Source organism: Rhipicephalus microplus, unplaced genomic scaffold (assembly GCF_043290135.1).
Source record: "Rhipicephalus microplus isolate Deutch F79 unplaced genomic scaffold, USDA_Rmic scaffold_59, whole genome shotgun sequence".
In the NCBI taxonomy this organism is placed as follows: Eukaryota; Metazoa; Arthropoda; class Arachnida; order Ixodida; family Ixodidae; genus Rhipicephalus; species Rhipicephalus microplus.
The window spans coordinates 1,047,897-1,063,885 of NW_027464632.1; the positions used below are offsets into that span (position 1 = coordinate 1,047,897).

Genomic DNA, 15,989 nt, shown 5'->3' on the forward strand with positions numbered 1-15,989 from the left:
CACGATTACGATCGAACAGCAAGCGTTACAGCTATGAAAAACTCGTTGCAGCTGACTTCCCTTTCTTCTCGTCGTAAGTTTTTTCGCCTGTGCCTTTTTCATAAAATCTTCCATAATAGCCCCAACCTTCGTGCTAATCTTTTTCTTTCACCGTCCTACGTGTCCTCTCGCATCGATCATGCGCACAAAGTTGGTATACCTATATGCCAAACAATTACGTGTTCAGAATCTTTTGTCCCACGCACCAGCAAAGACTGGAACCAGCTTCCTGGAGCGACTGCTGCGATTACTGATTATCAGCTGTTTCGCGCTGCACTAACAAACATTGTAAACTGAGGTTACTTATTACGTGTGCCTTTTTCGTTTTTTTATGTTCTTGCGTGTTCTGATGTGTTTTGTAGCTAGAATTGTATACTAGGATTATTTAAGATATGTACACCAGATCTCTTTTGTTCTACTTTTGTGTCCTAACTTTGTTATCAGCTAAAATTGATTGTTCAGTAAACGTTGAATCCTGTGCTCCCCTTTACTCACCTTCTGAATCCATTTTTTGTAAACCCACTCCCCTCTTCAATGCCTCTGACCCTGAGGGTACAATAAATAAATAAATAAATAAATAGATATCTTCAAAGCTATCAGCCCAAGGAAAAAAAGCGCTGCACCACCACCGGGTGGGCTCGAACCTCCAACCTTTCGGTCAACAGCAGATCGCGCTAGCCAATTGCGCCACGGAGACAGTCGTGCTCCTGTTTCACCACCATCAGAACATATTTTCAAAGCTATCAGCGCAAAGAAAAAAGCGACACACCACTCCCGGGAGGGCTCGAAACTCCAATTTTTCGGTTAACAGCCCAATGTGCTAGCCAATTGCGCCAAGGAGACAGTCGTGCTCCAATCTCCCCACCGTCAGAACATTTCTCCAAAGCTATCAGTGCAAAGAAAAAAAAGCGCCGTACGACCACCGGGTGGGCTCGAACCTCCATCCTTTCGGTTAACAGCTGACCGCGCTAGCCAATTGGGCCACAGAGACAGTCATGCTCCACTCTCACCACCATCAGAACATATCTTCAAAGCTATCAGCGCAAAGAAAAAAGCAACACACCACTCTCGGGAGGACTGAAACCTCCAATTGTTCGGTTAACAGCCGAACGTGCCAGCGAATGGCGCCACAGAGACAGTCGTGCTCAGATCTCACCACCGTGAGAACATGTCTCTAAAGTTATCAGCGCAAAGAAAAAAGCAACACACCACTCCCGGGAGGGCTCGAACCTCCAACCTTTCGCCTAACAGCCGATCGCGCTAGCAAATTGCGCCACGGAGACAGTCCTGCTATACTCTCACCACCAACAGAACATATCTTCGAAGCTATCAGCCCAAAGAAAAAAAAGTGCCGCACCACCACCGGGTGGGCTCGAAACTCCAACTTTTCGGCTAACAGCCGATCGCGCTAGCCAATTGCGCCACGGAGACAGTCGTGCTCCACTTTCACCACCATCAGAACATATCTTCAAAGCTATCACCGCAAAGAAAAAAAAAGCGACACACCATCCCCGGGTGGGCTCGAAACTCCAAGCTTTCGGTTAACAGCCGATCACGCTAGCCAATTGCGCCACGGAGACAGTCATGCTCCACTCTCACCACCATCAGAACATATCTTCAAAGCTATCAGCCCAAAGAAAAAAAAGCGCCGCACCACCCCCGGCCGGGCTCGAACCTCCATTCTTTCTGTTAACAGCCGATCGCGATAGCCAATTGCGTCACGGAGACAGTCGTGCTCCACTCTCACCACCATTAAAACATATCTTCAAAGCAATCAGCGCAAAAAAAAGCGACACACCGTCCCCGGGTGGGCTCGAAACTCCAACTTTTCGGTTAACAGCCGATCGCGCTAGCAAATTGCGCCACGGAGACAGTACTGCTCTACTCTCACCACCATCAGAACATATCTTCAAAGCTTTCAGCTCAAAAAAAAGCGCCGCACCACTACCGGGTGGGCTCGAAACTCCAAGCTTTCAGTTAACAGCCGATCGCGCTAGCCAATTGCGCCACAGAGACAGTCCTGCTCCACTCTCACCACCATCAGAACATATCTTCAAAGCTATCAGCCCAAAGAAAAAAAGCGCCGCACCACCACCGGGTGGGCTCGAACCTCCAACCTTTCGGTTAACAGTCGATCGCGCTAGCCAATTGCGCCACGGAGACAGTCCTGCTTCGCTCTCACCACCATCAGAACATATCTTCAAAGCTATCAGCCCATAGAAAAAAGCCAGAACCACCACCGGGTGTGCTCGAACCTCCAACCTTTCGGTTAACGGCCGAACGCGCTAGCCAATTGCGCCACGGAGACAGTCCTGCTCCACTCTAGCCACCATCAGAACATATCTTTAAACCTATCAGCCCAAAGAAAAAAAAGCAACACACCACTCCCGGGAGGGCTCGAACCTCCAACCTTTCGGTTAACAGCCGATAGCGCTAGCCAATTGCACCACGGAGACAGTCGTGCTCCACTCTCACCACCGTCAGAACATTTCTTCGGAGCTATCAGCCCAAAGAAAAAAAAGCGCCGAACCACCGCCGGGTGGGCTCGAACCTCCAACCTTTCAGTCAACAGCAGATCGCGCTAGCCAATTGCGCCACAGAGACAGTCGTGCTCCACTCTCACCACCATCAGAACATATCTTCAAAGCTATCAGCTAAAAGAAAAAAAGCGACACACCGTCCCCGGGTGGGCTCAAACCTCCAACCTCTCGGTTAACAGCCGATCGCGCTAGCCAATTGCGCCACGGAGACCGTCCTGCTATACTCTCACCACCATCACAACATATCTTCAAAGCTATCAGTCCAAAGAAAAAAAGCGCCGCACCACTCCGGGTGGGCTCGAACCTCCAACCTTTCGTCTAACAGCCGATCGCGCTAGCCAATTGCGCCACAGAGACAGTGAGGCTCCACTTTCACCACCATCAGAACATATCTTCAAAGCTATCAGCGCTAAAAAAGCGACACACCGTCCCCAGTGGGCTCGAAACTCCAAGCTTTCGGTTAACAGCCGATCACGCTAGCCAATTGCGCCATGGAGACAGTCGTGCTCCACTCTCACTAACATCAGAACATATCTTCAACGCTATCAGCCCAAAGAAAAAAAAGCGGCGCACCACCCCCGGGTGGGCTCGAACCTCCATCCTTTCTGTTAACAGCCGATCGCGCTAGCCAATTGCGCCACGGAGACAGTCGTGCTCCACTCTCACCACCATCAGAACATATCTTTAAAGCCATCAGCCCAAAGAAAAAAAAGTGCCACACCACCACCGGGTGGGCTCGAACCTCCAACTTTTCGGTTAACAGTCGATCGCACTAGCCAATTCTGCCACGGAGACAATCGTGCTCCACATTCGTCACCATCAGAACATATCTTCAAAGCTATAAGAGCAAAGAAAAAAAAAGCGACACACCTTCACCGGGTGGGCTCGAAACTCCAAGCTTTCGGTTAACAGCCGATCACGCTAGCCAATTGCGCCACGGAGACAGTCGTGCTCCACTCTCACCACCATCAGAACATATCTTCAAAGCTATCAGCGAAAAGGAAAAAAAGCGACACACCGTCCCCGGGTGGGCTCAAACCTCCAACCTCTCGGTTAACAGCCGATCACGCTAGCTAATTGCGCCACGGAGACAGTCCTGCTCAACTCTCACCACCATCAGAACATATCTTCAAAGCTATCAGCCCAAAGTAAAAAAAGCGCAGCACTACCGCCGGGTGGGCTCGAACCTCCAACCTTTTGGTTAACAGCCAATCGCGCTAGCTAATTGCGCCAAGGAGAGAGTCGTGCTCCACTCTCACCACCAACAGAACATATCTTCAAAGCTATCAGTGCAATGAAAAAAGCAACACACCACTCCCGGGAGGGCTCGAGCCTCCAACCTTTCGGTTAACACCCGATCGCGCTAACCAATTGCGCCACGAAGACAGTCCTGCTCCGCTCTCACCACCATGAGAACATATCTTCAAAGCTATCAGCCCAAGGAAGAAAAGCGCTGCACCACCACCGGGTGGGCTCGAACCTCCAACCTTTCGGTCAACAGCAGATCGCGCTAGCCAATTGCGCCACGGAGACAGTCGTGCTCCTGTCTCACCACCATCAGAACATATTTTCAAAGCTATCAGCGCAAAGAAAAAAGCGACACACCACTCCCGGGAGGGCTCGAAACTCCAATTTTTCGGTTAACAGCCCAATGTGCTAGCCAATTGCGCCAAGGAGACAGTCGTGCTCCAATCTCCCCACCGTCAGAACATTTCTCCAAAGCTATCAGTGCAAAGAAAAAAAAGCGCCGTACGACCACCGGGTGGGCTCGAACCTCCATCCTTTCGGTTAACAGCTGACCGCGCTAGCCAATTGGGCCACAGAGACAGTCATGCTCCACTCTCACCACCATCAGAACATATCTTCAAAGCTATCAGCGCAAAGAAAAAAGCAACACACCACTCCCGGGAGGGCTGAAACCTCCAATTGTTCGGTTAACAGCCGAACGTGCCAGCCAATGGCGCCACAGAGACAGTCGTGCTCAGATCTCACCACCGTGAGAACATGTCTCTAAAGTTATCAGCGCAAAGAAAAAAGCAACACACCACTCCCGGGAGGGCTCGAACCTCCAACAGTTCGCTTAACAGCCGATCGCGCTAGCAAATTGCGCCACGGAGACAGTCCTGCTATTATACTCTCACCACCATCAGAACATATCTTCGAAGCTATCAGCCCAAAGAAAAAAAAGTGCCGCACCACCACCGGGTGGGCTCGAACCTCCAACTTTTCGGCTAACAGCCGATCGCGCTAGCCAATTGCGCCACAGAGACAGTCGTGCTCCACTTTCACCACCATCAGAACATATCTTCAAAGCTATCAGCGCAAAGAAAAAAGCAACACACCACTCCCGGGATGGCTGAAACCTTTAATTGTTCGGTTAACAGCCGAACGTGCCAGCCAATGGCGTCACAAAGACAGTCGTGCTCAGATCTCACCACCGTGAGAACATGTCTCTAAAGTTATCAGCGCAAAGAAAAAAGCAACACACCACTTCCGGGTGGGCTCAAACCTCCAACCTCTCGGTTACGAGCCGATCGCGCAAGCCACATGCGCCACGGAGACAGTCCAGCTACACTCTCACCACCATCAGAACATATCTTCAAAGCTATCAGCCCAAAGAAAAAAAGCGCCGCACCACCCCCGGGTGGGCTCGAACCTCCAACCTTTCGGCTAACAGCCGATTGCGCTAGCCAATTGCGCCACGGAGACAGTCGTGCTCCGCTTTCACCACCATCAGAACATATCTTCAAAGCTATCACCGCAAAGAAAAAAAAGCGACACACCACCCCCAGGCGGGCTCGAACCTCCATTCTTTCTGTTAACAGCCGATCGCGATAGCCAATTGCGGCACGGAGACAGTCCTGCTCCACTCTCACCACCATCAGAACATATCTTCAAAGCTATCAGCCCAAAGAAAAAAAAGCGCCGCACCACCACCGGGTGGGCTCGAACCTCCAACCTTTCGGTTAACAGTCGATCGCTCTAGCTAATTGCGCCACGGAGACAGTCCTGCTTCACTCTCACCACCATCAGAACATATCTTAAAAGCTATCAGCCCATAGAAAAAAGCCAGCACCACCACCGGGTGTGCTCGAACCTCCAACCTTTCGGTTAACGGCCGAACGCGCTAGCCAATTGCGCCACGGAGACAGTCCTGCTCCACTCTAGCCACCATCAGAACATATCTTTAAAGCTATCAGCCCAAAGAAAAAAAAGCAACACACCACTCCCGGGAGGGCTCGAACCTCCAACCTTTCGGTTAACAGCCGAAAGCGCTAGCCAATTGCGCCACGGAGACAGTCGTGCTCCACTCTCACCACCGTCAGAACATTTCTTCGGAGCTATCAGCCCAAAGAAAAAAAGCGCCGAACCACCACCGGGTGGGCTCGAACCTCCAACCTTTCGGTTAACAGCTGATCGCGCTAGCGAATGGCGCCACGGAGACAGTCGTGCTCCACGCTCACCACCGGCAGAACATTTCTTCAGAGCTATCAGCCCAAAGAAAAAGAAGCGCCGCACCACCACCAGGTGGGCTCGAACCTCCAACCTTTCAGTCAACAGCAGATCGCGCTAGCCAATTAAGCCACAGAGACAGTCGTGCTCCACACTCACCACCATCAGAACATATCTTCAAAGCTATCAGCGAAAAGAAAAAAAAGCGACACACCGTCCTCGGGTGGGCTCAACCCTCCAACCTCTCGGTTAACAGCCGATCGCGCTAGCCAATTGCGCCACGGAGACAGTCCTGCTATACTCTCACCACCATCAGAACATATGTTCAAAGCTATCAGTCCAAAAAAAAGCGCCGCACCACTCCGGGTGGGCTCGAACCTCCAACCTTTCGTCTAACAGCCGATCGCGCTAGCCAATTGCGCCACAGAGACAGTGAGGCTCCACTTTCACCACCATCAGAACATATCTTCAAAGCTATCAGCGCAAAAAAAGCGACACGCCGTCCCCAGTGGGCTCGAAACTCCAAGCTTTCGGTTAACAGCCGATCACGCTAGCCAATTGTGCCATGGAGACAGTCGTGCTCCACTCTCACTAACATCAGAACATATCTTCAACGCTATCAGCCCAAAGAAAAAAAAGCGGCGCACCACCCCCGGGTGGGCTCGAACCTCCATCCTTTCTGTTAACAGCCGATCGCGCTAGCCAATTGCGCCACGGAGACAGTCGTGCTCCACTCTCACCACCATCAGAACATATCTTCAGAGCTATCAGCCCAAAGAAAAAAAAGTGCCACACCACCACCGGGTGGGCTCGAACCTCCAAGCTTTCGGTTAACAGCCGATCACGCTAGCCAATTGCGCCACGGAGACAGTCGTGCTCCACTCTCACCACCATCAGAACATATCTTCAAAGCTATCAGCGAAAAGAAAAAAAAAGCGACACACCGTCCCCGGGTGGGCTCAAACCTCCAACCTCTCGGTTAACAGCCGATCGCGCTAGCCAATTGCGCCACGGAGACAGTCCTGCTACACTCTCACCACCATCAGAACATATCTTCAAAGCTATCAGCCAAAAGAAAAAAAACGCCGCACCACCGCCGGGTGGGCTCGAACCTCCAACCTTTCGGTTAACAGCCGATCGCGCTCACCAATTGCGCCATGGAGACGGTCGTGCTCCACTCTCACCACCATAAGAACATTTCTTCAAAGCTATCAGCCCAAAGAAAAAAAAGCGCCGAACCACCACCGGGTGAGCTCGAACCTCTAACCTTTCGGTTAACAGCCGATCGCATTAGCCAATTGCGCCACGGAGACAGTCCTGCTCCACACTCACCACCATCAGAACATATCTTCAAAGCTATCAGCCCAAAGAAAAAAAAGCAACACACCACTACCGGGAGGGCTCGCACCTCCAACTTTTCGATTAACAGCCGATCGCGCTAGTCAATCGCGCCATGGAGACAGTCCTGCTCCACTCTCACCTCCATCAGAACATATCTTTAAAGCTATCAGCCCAAAGAAAAAAAAGCAACACACCACTCCCGGGAGGGCTCGAACCTCCAACCTTTCGGTTAACAGCCGAAAGCGCTAGCCAATTGCGCCACGGAGACAGTCGTGCTCCACTCTCACCACCGTCAGAACATTTCTTCGGAGCTATCAGCCCAAAGAAAAAAAGCGCCGAACCACCACCGGGTGGGCTCGAACCTCCAACCTTTCGGTTAACAGCTGATCGCGCTAGCGAATGGCGCCACGGAGACAGTCGTGCTCCACGCTCACCACCGTCAGAACATTTCTTCAGAGCTATCAGCCCAAAGAAAAAGAAGCGCCGCACCACCACCAGGTGGGCTCGAACCTCCAACCTTTCAGTCAACAGCAGATCGCGCTAGCCAATTGCGCCACAGAGACAGTCGTGCTCCACACTCACCACCATCAGAATATATCTTCAAAGCTATCAGCGAAAAGAAAAAAAAGCGACACACCGTCCTCGGGTGGGCTCAACCCTCCAACCTCTCGGTTAACAGCCGATCGCGCTAGCCAATTGCGCCACGGAGACAGTCCTGCTATACTCTCACCACCATCAGAACATATGTTCAAAGCTATCAGTCCAAAAAAAAAGCGCCGCACCACTCCGGGTGGGCTCGAACCTCCAACCTTTCGTCTAACAGCCGATCGCGCTAGCCAATTGCGCCACAGAGACAGTGAGGCTCCACTTTCACCACCATCAGAACATATCTTCAAAGCTATCAGCGCAAAAAAAGCGACACGCCGTCCCCAGTGGGCTCGAAACTCCAAGCTTTCGGTTAACAGCCGATCACGCTAGCCAATTGTGCCATGGAGACAGTCGTGCTCCACTCTCACTAACATCAGAACATATCTTCAACGCTATCAGCCCAAAGAAAAAAAAGCGGCGCACCACCCCCGGGTGGGCTCGAACCTCCATCCTTTCTGTTAACAGCCGATCGCGCTAGCCAATTGCGCCACGGAGACAGTCGTGCTCCACTCTCACCACCATCAGAACATATCTTCAGAGCTATCAGCCCAAAGAAAAAAAAGTGCCACACCACCACCGGGTGGGCTCGAACCTCCAAGCTTTCGGTTAACAGCCGATCACGCTAGCCAATTGCGCCACGGAGACAGTCGTGCTCCACTCTCACCACCATCAGAACATATCTTCAAAGCTATCAGCGAAAAGAAAAAAAAAGCGACACACCGTCCCCGGGTGGGCTCAAACCTCCAACCTCTCGGTTAACAGCCGATCGCGCTAGCCAATTGCGCCACGGAGACAGTCCTGCTACACTCTCACCACCATCAGAACATATCTTCAAAGCTATCAGCCAAAAGAAAAAAAAACGCCGCACCACCGCCGGGTGGGCTCGAACCTCCAACCTTTCGGTTAACAGCCGATCGCGCTCACCAATTGCGCCATGGAGACGGTCGTGCTCCACTCTCACCACCATAAGAACATTTCTTCAAAGCTATCAGCCCAAAGAAAAAAAAGCGCCGAACCACCACCGGGTGAGCTCGAACCTCTAACCTTTCGGTTAACAGCCGATCGCATTAGCCAATTGCGCCACGGAGACAGTCCTGCTCCACACTCACCACCATCAGAACATATCTTCAAAGCTATCAGCCCAAAGAAAAAAAAGCAACACACCACTACCGGGAGGGCTCGCACCTCCAACTTTTCGATTAACAGCCGATCGCGCTAGTCAATCGCGCCATGGAGACAGTCCTGCTCCACTCTCACCTCCATCAGAACATATCTTCAAAGCTATCAGCCCAAAGAAAAAAAAGTGGCGCACCACCACCGGGTGGTCTCGAACCTCCAACTTTTTGGCTAACAGCCGATCGCGCTAGCCAATTGCGCCACGGAGACAGTCGTGCTCCACTTTCACCACCATCAGAACATATCTTCAAAGCTATCACCGCAAAGAAAAAAAAAGCGACACACCATCCCCGGGTGGGCTCGAAACTCCAAGCTTTCGGTTAACAGCCGATCACGCTAGCCAATTGCGCCACGGAGACAGTCATGCTCCACTCTCACCACCAACAGAACATATCTTCAAAGCTATCAGCCCAAAGAAAAAAAAGCGCCGCACCACCCCCGGCCGGGCTCGAACCTCCATTCTTTCTGTTAACAGCCGATCGCGATAGCCAATTGCGTCACGGAGACAGTCGTGCTCCACTCTCACCACCATTAGAACATATCTTCAAAGCAATCAGCGCAAAAAAAAGCGACACACCGTCCCCGGGTGGGCTCGAAACTCCAACTTTTCGGTTAACAGCCGATCGCGCTAGCAAATTGCGCCCCGGAGACAGTACTGCTCTACTCTCACCACCATCTGAACATATCTTCAAAGCTTTCAGCTCAAAAAAAAGCGCCGCACCACTAACGGGTGGGCTCGAAACTCCAAGCTTTCAGTTAACAGCCGATCGCGCTAGCCAATTGCGCCACGGAGACAGTCCTGCTCCACTCTCACCACCATCAGAACATATCTTCAAAGCTATCAGCCCAAAGAAAAAAAGCGCCGCACCACCACCGGGTGGGCTCGAACCTCCAACCTTTCGGTTAACAGTCGATCGCGCTAGCCAATTGCGCAACGGAGACAGTCCTGCTTCACTCTCACCACCATCAGAACATATCTTCAAAGCTATCAGCCCATAGAAAAAAGCCAGCACCACCACCGGGTGTGCTCGAACCTCCAACCTTTCGGTTAACGGCCGAACGCGCTAGCCAATTGCGCCACGGAGACAGTCCTGCTCCTCTCTAGCCACCATCAGAACATATCTTTAAAGCTATCAGCCCAAAGAAAAAAAAGCAACACACCACTCTCGGGAGGGCTCGAACCTCCAACCTTTCGGTTAACAGCCGATAGCGCTAGCCAATTGCGCCACGGAGACAGTCCTGCTATACTCTCACCACCATCAGAACATATCTTCGAAGCTATCAGCCCAAAGAAAAAAAAGTGCCGCACCACCACCGGGTGGGCTCGAACCTCCAACTTTTCGGCTAACAGCCGATCGCGCTAGCCAATTGCGCCACGGAGACAGTCGTGCTCCACTTTCATCACCATCAGAACATATCTTCAAAGCTATCACCGCAAAGAAAAAAAAACGACACACCATCCCCGGGTGGGCTCGAAACTCCAAGCTTTCGGTTAACAGCCGATCACGCTAGCCAATTGTGCCACGGAGACAGTCATGCTCCACTCTCACCACCATCAGAACATATCTTCAAAGCTATCAGCCCAAAGAAAAAAAAGCGCCGCACGACCCCCGGCCGGGCTCGAACCTCCATTCTTTCTGTTAACAGCCGATCGCGATAGCCAATTGCGTCACGGAGACAGTCGTGCTCCACTCTCACCACCATTAGAACATATCTTCTAAGCAATCAGCGCAAAAAAAGCGACACACCGTACCCGGGTGGGCTCGAAACTCCAACTTTTCGGTTAACAGCCGATCTCGCTAGCAAATTGCGCCACGGAGACAGTACTGCTCTACTCTCACCACCATCTGAACATATCTTCAAAGCTTTCAGCTCAAAAAAAAAGCGCCGCACCACTACCGGGTGGGCTCGAAACTCCAAGCTTTCAGTTAACAGCCGATCGCGCTAGCCAATTGCGCCACGGAGACAGTCCTGCTCCACTCTCACCACCATCAGAACATATCTTCAAAGCTATCAGCCCAAAGAAAAAAAGCGCCGCACCACCACCGGGTGGGCTCGAACCTCCAACCTTTCGGTTAACAGTCGATCGCGCTAGCCAATTGCGCCACGGAGACAGTCCTGCTTCACTCTCACCACCATCAGAACATATCTTCAAAGCTATCAGCCCATAGAAAAAAGCCAGCACCACCACCGGGTGTGCTCGAACCTCCAACCTTTCGGTTAACGGCCGAACGCGCTAGCCAATTGCGCCACGGAGACAGTCCTGCTCCACTCTAGCCACCATCAGAACATATCTTTAAAGCTATCAGCCCAAAGAAAAAAAAGCAACACACCACTCCCGGGAGGGCTCGAACCTCCAACCTTTCGGTTAACAGCCGATAGCGCTAGCCAATTGCACCACGGAGACAGTCGTGCTCCACTCTCACCACCGTCAGAACATTTCTTCGGAGCTATCAGCCCAAAGAAAAAAAAAGCGACACACCATCCCCGGGTGGGCTCGAAACTCCAAGCTTTCGGTTAACAGCCGATCACGCTAGCCAATTGCGCCACGGAGACAGTCATGCTCCACTCTCACCACCATCAGAACATATCTTCAAAGCTATCAGCCCAAAGAAAAAAAAGCGCCGCACCACCCCCGGCCGGGCTTGAACCTCCATTCTTTCTGTTAACAGCCGATCGCGATAGCCAATTGCGTCACGGAGACAGTCGTGCTCCACTCTCACCACCATTAGAACATATCTTCAAAGCAACCAGCGCAAAAAAAAGCGACACACCGTCCCCGGGTGGGCTCGAAACTCCAACTTTTCGGTTAACAGCCGATCGCGCTAGCAAATTGCGCCACGGAGACAGTACTGCTCTACTCTCACCACCATCTGAACATATCTTCAAAGCTTTCAGCTCAAAAAAAAAGCGCCGCACCACCACCGGGTGGGCTCGAACCTCCAACCTTTCGGTTAACAGTCGATCGCGCTAGCCAATTGCGCCACAGAGACAGTGAGGCTCCACTTTCACTACCATCAGAACATATCTTCAAAGCTATCAGCGCAAAAAAAGTGACACACCGTCCCCAGTGGGCTCGAAACTCCAAGCTTTCGGTTAACAGCCGATCACGCTAGCCAATTGCGCCATGGAGACAGTCGTGCTCCACTCTCACTAACATCAGAACATATCTTCAACGCTATCAGCCCAAAAAAAAGCGGCGCACCACCCCCGGGTGGGCTCGAACCTCCATCCTTTCTGTTAACAGCCGATCGCGCTAGCCAATTGCGCCACGGAGACAGTCGTGCTCCACTCTCACCACCATCAGAACATATCTTTAAAGCTATCAGCCCAAAGAAAAAAAAGTGCCACACCACCACCGGGTGGGCTCGAACCTCCAACTTTTCGGTTAACAGTCGCTCGCACTAGCCAATTCTGCCACGGAGACAATCGTGCTCCACATTCATCACCATCAGAACATATCTCAAAGCTATCAGAGCAAAGAAAAAAAAAGCGACACACCTTCCCCGGGTGGGCTCGAAACTCCAAGCTTTCGGTTAACAGCCGATCACGCTAGCCAATTGCGCCACGGAGACAGTCGTGCTCCACTCTCACCACCATCAGAACATATCTTCAAAGCTATCAGCGAAAAGAAAAAAAAGCGACACACCGTCCCCGGGTGGGCTCAAACCTCCAACCTCTCGGTTAACAGCCGATCGCGCTAGCCAATTGCGCCACGGAGACAGTCCTGCTACACTCTCACCACCATCAGAACATATCTTCAAAGCTATCAGCCCAAAGAAAAAAAACGCCGCACCACCGCCGGGTGGGCTCGAACCTCCAACCTTTCGGTTAACAGCCGATCGCGCTCACCAATTGCGCCATGGAGACGGTCGTGCTCCACTCTCACCAACATCAGAACATATCTTCAAAGCTATCAGCCTAAAGAAAAAAAAGGGCCGCACCACCCCTGGGTGGGCTCGAACCTCCATTCTTTCTGCTAACAGCCGATCGCGCTAGCCAATTGCGCCACGGAGACAGTCGTGCTCCACTCTCACCACCATCAGAACATATCTTCAAAGCTATCAGCGCAAAGAAAAAAAGCGACACACTGTCCCCGGGTGGGCTGGAAACTCCAACTCTTCGGTTAACAGCCGATCGCGCTAGGAAATTGCGCCACGGAGACAGTCCTGCTCCACTCTCACCACAATCAGAACATATCTTCGAAGCTATCAGCTCAAAGAAAAAAAAGCGCCGCACCACTACCAGGTGGGCTCGAAACTCCAAGCTTTCGGTTAACAGCCGATCGCGCTAGCCAATTGCGCCACGGAGACAGTCCTGCTCCACTCTCACCACCATCAGAACATATCTTCAAAGCTATCAGCCCAAAGAAAAAAAGCACCGCACCACCACCGGGTGGGCTCGAACCTCCAACCTTTCGGTTAACAGTCGATCGCACTAGCCAGTTGCGCCACGGAAACAGTCGTGCATCACTCTCACCACCATCAGAACATATCTTCAAAGCTATCAGCCCATAGAAAAAAAGCCTGCACCACCACCGGGTGGGCTCGAACCTCAACCCTTTCGGTTAACGGCCGAACGCGCAAGCCAATTGCGCCACGGAGACAGTCCTTCTCCACTCTAGCCACCATCAGAACATATCTTTAAAGCTATCAACCCAAAGAAAAAAAAGCAACACACCACTCCCGGGAGTGCTCGAACCTCCAACCTTTCGGTTAACAGCCGATCGCGCTAGCCAATTGCGCCACGGAGACAGTCGTGCTCCACTCTCACCCCCGTCAGAACATTTCTTCAGAGCTATCAGCTCAAAGAAAAAAACAACACACCACTCCCGGGAGCGCTCGAACCTCCAACCTTTCGGTTAACAGCCGATTGCGCTAGCCAATCGCGCCACGGAAACAGTCGTGCTCCATTCTCACCACCAACAGAACATATCTTCAAAGCTATCAGTGCAATGAAAAAAGCAACACACCACTCCCGGGAGGGCTCGAACCTCCAACCTTTCGGTTAACACCCGATCGCGCTAGCCAATTGCGCCACGGAGACAGTCCTGCTCCGCTCTCACCACCATGAGAACATATCTTCAAAGCTATCAGCGCAAAGAAAAAAACAACACACCACTCCCGGGAGCGCTCGAACCTCCAACCTTTCGGTTAACAGCCGATTGCGCTAGCCAATCGCGCCACGGAAACAGTCGTGCTCCACTCTCACCACCATCAGAACATATCTTCAAAGCTATCAGCGCAAAAAAAAGTGCCGCACCACCACCAGGTGGGCTCGAACCTCCAACTTTTCAGTTAAGTGCCGATCGCGAAGCCAATTGCGTCACGGAGACAGTCGTGCTCCACTCTCACCACCATTAGAACATATCTTCAAAGCAATCAGCGCAAAAAAAAGCGACACACCGTCCCCGGGTGGGCTCGAAACTCCAACTTTTCGGTTAACAGCCGATCGCGCTAGCAAATTGCGCCACGGAGACAGTACTGCTCTACTCTCACCACCATCTGAACATATCTTCAAAGCTTTCAGCTCAAAAAAAAAGCGCCGCACCACTACCGGGTGGGCTCGAAACTCCAAGCTTTGAGTTAACAGCCGATCGCGCTAGCCAATTGCGCCACGGAGACAGTCCTGCTCCACTCTCACCACCATCAGAACATATCTTCAAAGCTATCAGCCCAAAGAAAAAAAGCGCCGCACCACCACCGGGTGGGCTCGAACCTCCAACCTTTCGGTTAACAGTCGATCGCGCTAGCCAATTGCGCCACGGAGACAGTCCTGCTTCACTCTCACCACCATCAGAACATATCTTCAAAGCTATCAGCCCATAGAAAAAAGCCAGCACCACCACCGGGTGTGCTCGAACCTCCAACCTTTCGGTTAACGGCCGAACGCGCTAGCCAATTGCGCCACGGAGACAGTCCTGCTCCACTCTAGCCACCATCAGAACATATCTTTAAAGCTATCAGCCCAAAGAAAAAAAAGCAACACACCACTCCCGGGAGGGCTCGAACCTCCAACCTTTCGGTTAACAGCCGATAGCGCTAGCCAATTGCACCACACAGACAGTCGTGCTCCACTCTCACCACCGTCAGAACATTTCTTCGGAGCTATCAGCCCAAAGAAAAAAAAGCGCCGAACCACCGCCGGGTGGGCTCGAACCTCCAACCTTTCAGTCAACAGCAGATCGCGCTAGCCAATTGCGCCACAGAGACAGTCATGCTCCACTCTCACCACCATCAGAACATATCTTCAAAGCTATCAGCTAAAAGAAAAAAAGCGACACACCATCCCCGGGTGGGCTCAAACTTCAAACCTCTCGGTTAACAGCCGATCGCGCTAGCCAATTGCGCCACGGAGACCGTCCTGCTATACTCTCACCACCATCAGAACATATCTTCAAAGCTATCAGTCCAAAGAAAAAAAGCGCCGCACCACTCCGGGTGGGCTCGAACCTCCAACCTTTCGTCTAACAGCCGATCGCGCTAGCCAATTGCGCCACAGAGACAGTGAAGCTCCACTTTCACCACCATCAGAACATATCTTCAAAGCTATCAGCGCAAAAAAAGTGACACACCGTCCCCAGTGGGCTCGAAACTCCAAGCTTTCGGTTAACAGCCGATCACGCTAGCCAATTGCGCCATGGAGACAGTCGTGCTCCACTCTCACTAACATCAGAACATATCTTCAACGCTATCAGCCCAAAGAAAAAAAAGCGGCGCACCACCCCCGGGTGGGCTCGAACCTCCATCCTTTCTGTTAACAGCCGATCGCGCTAGCCAATTGCGCCACGGA

The 15,989-nt window shown here is 51.9% G+C and overlaps 6 non-coding genes across 6 annotated transcripts; all 6 read right to left on the reverse strand.

Annotated features, from left to right (window-relative positions):
* Nucleotides 1-2,716: 2,716 nt before the first annotated feature.
* Nucleotides 2,717-2,790, reverse strand: TRNAN-GUU (transfer RNA asparagine (anticodon GUU)). The gene has a single exon. It is a non-coding gene; the product is annotated as a tRNA-Asn (tRNA).
* Nucleotides 2,791-5,803: 3,013 nt separating this feature from the next.
* TRNAN-GUU (transfer RNA asparagine (anticodon GUU)) lies at nt 5,804-5,880 on the reverse strand. The gene has a single exon. It is a non-coding gene; the product is annotated as a tRNA-Asn (tRNA).
* A 1,096-nt stretch (nt 5,881-6,976) lies between these two features.
* TRNAN-GUU (transfer RNA asparagine (anticodon GUU)) lies at nt 6,977-7,050 on the reverse strand. The gene has a single exon. It is a non-coding gene; the product is annotated as a tRNA-Asn (tRNA).
* Nucleotides 7,051-7,567: 517 nt separating this feature from the next.
* TRNAN-GUU (transfer RNA asparagine (anticodon GUU)) lies at nt 7,568-7,644 on the reverse strand. The gene has a single exon. It is a non-coding gene; the product is annotated as a tRNA-Asn (tRNA).
* A 1,097-nt stretch (nt 7,645-8,741) lies between these two features.
* Nucleotides 8,742-8,815, reverse strand: TRNAN-GUU (transfer RNA asparagine (anticodon GUU)). The gene has a single exon. It is a non-coding gene; the product is annotated as a tRNA-Asn (tRNA).
* A 4,031-nt stretch (nt 8,816-12,846) lies between these two features.
* Nucleotides 12,847-12,920, reverse strand: TRNAN-GUU (transfer RNA asparagine (anticodon GUU)). Its single transcript has one exon. It is a non-coding gene; the product is annotated as a tRNA-Asn (tRNA).
* Between the last annotated feature and the right edge of the window lie 3,069 nt (nt 12,921-15,989).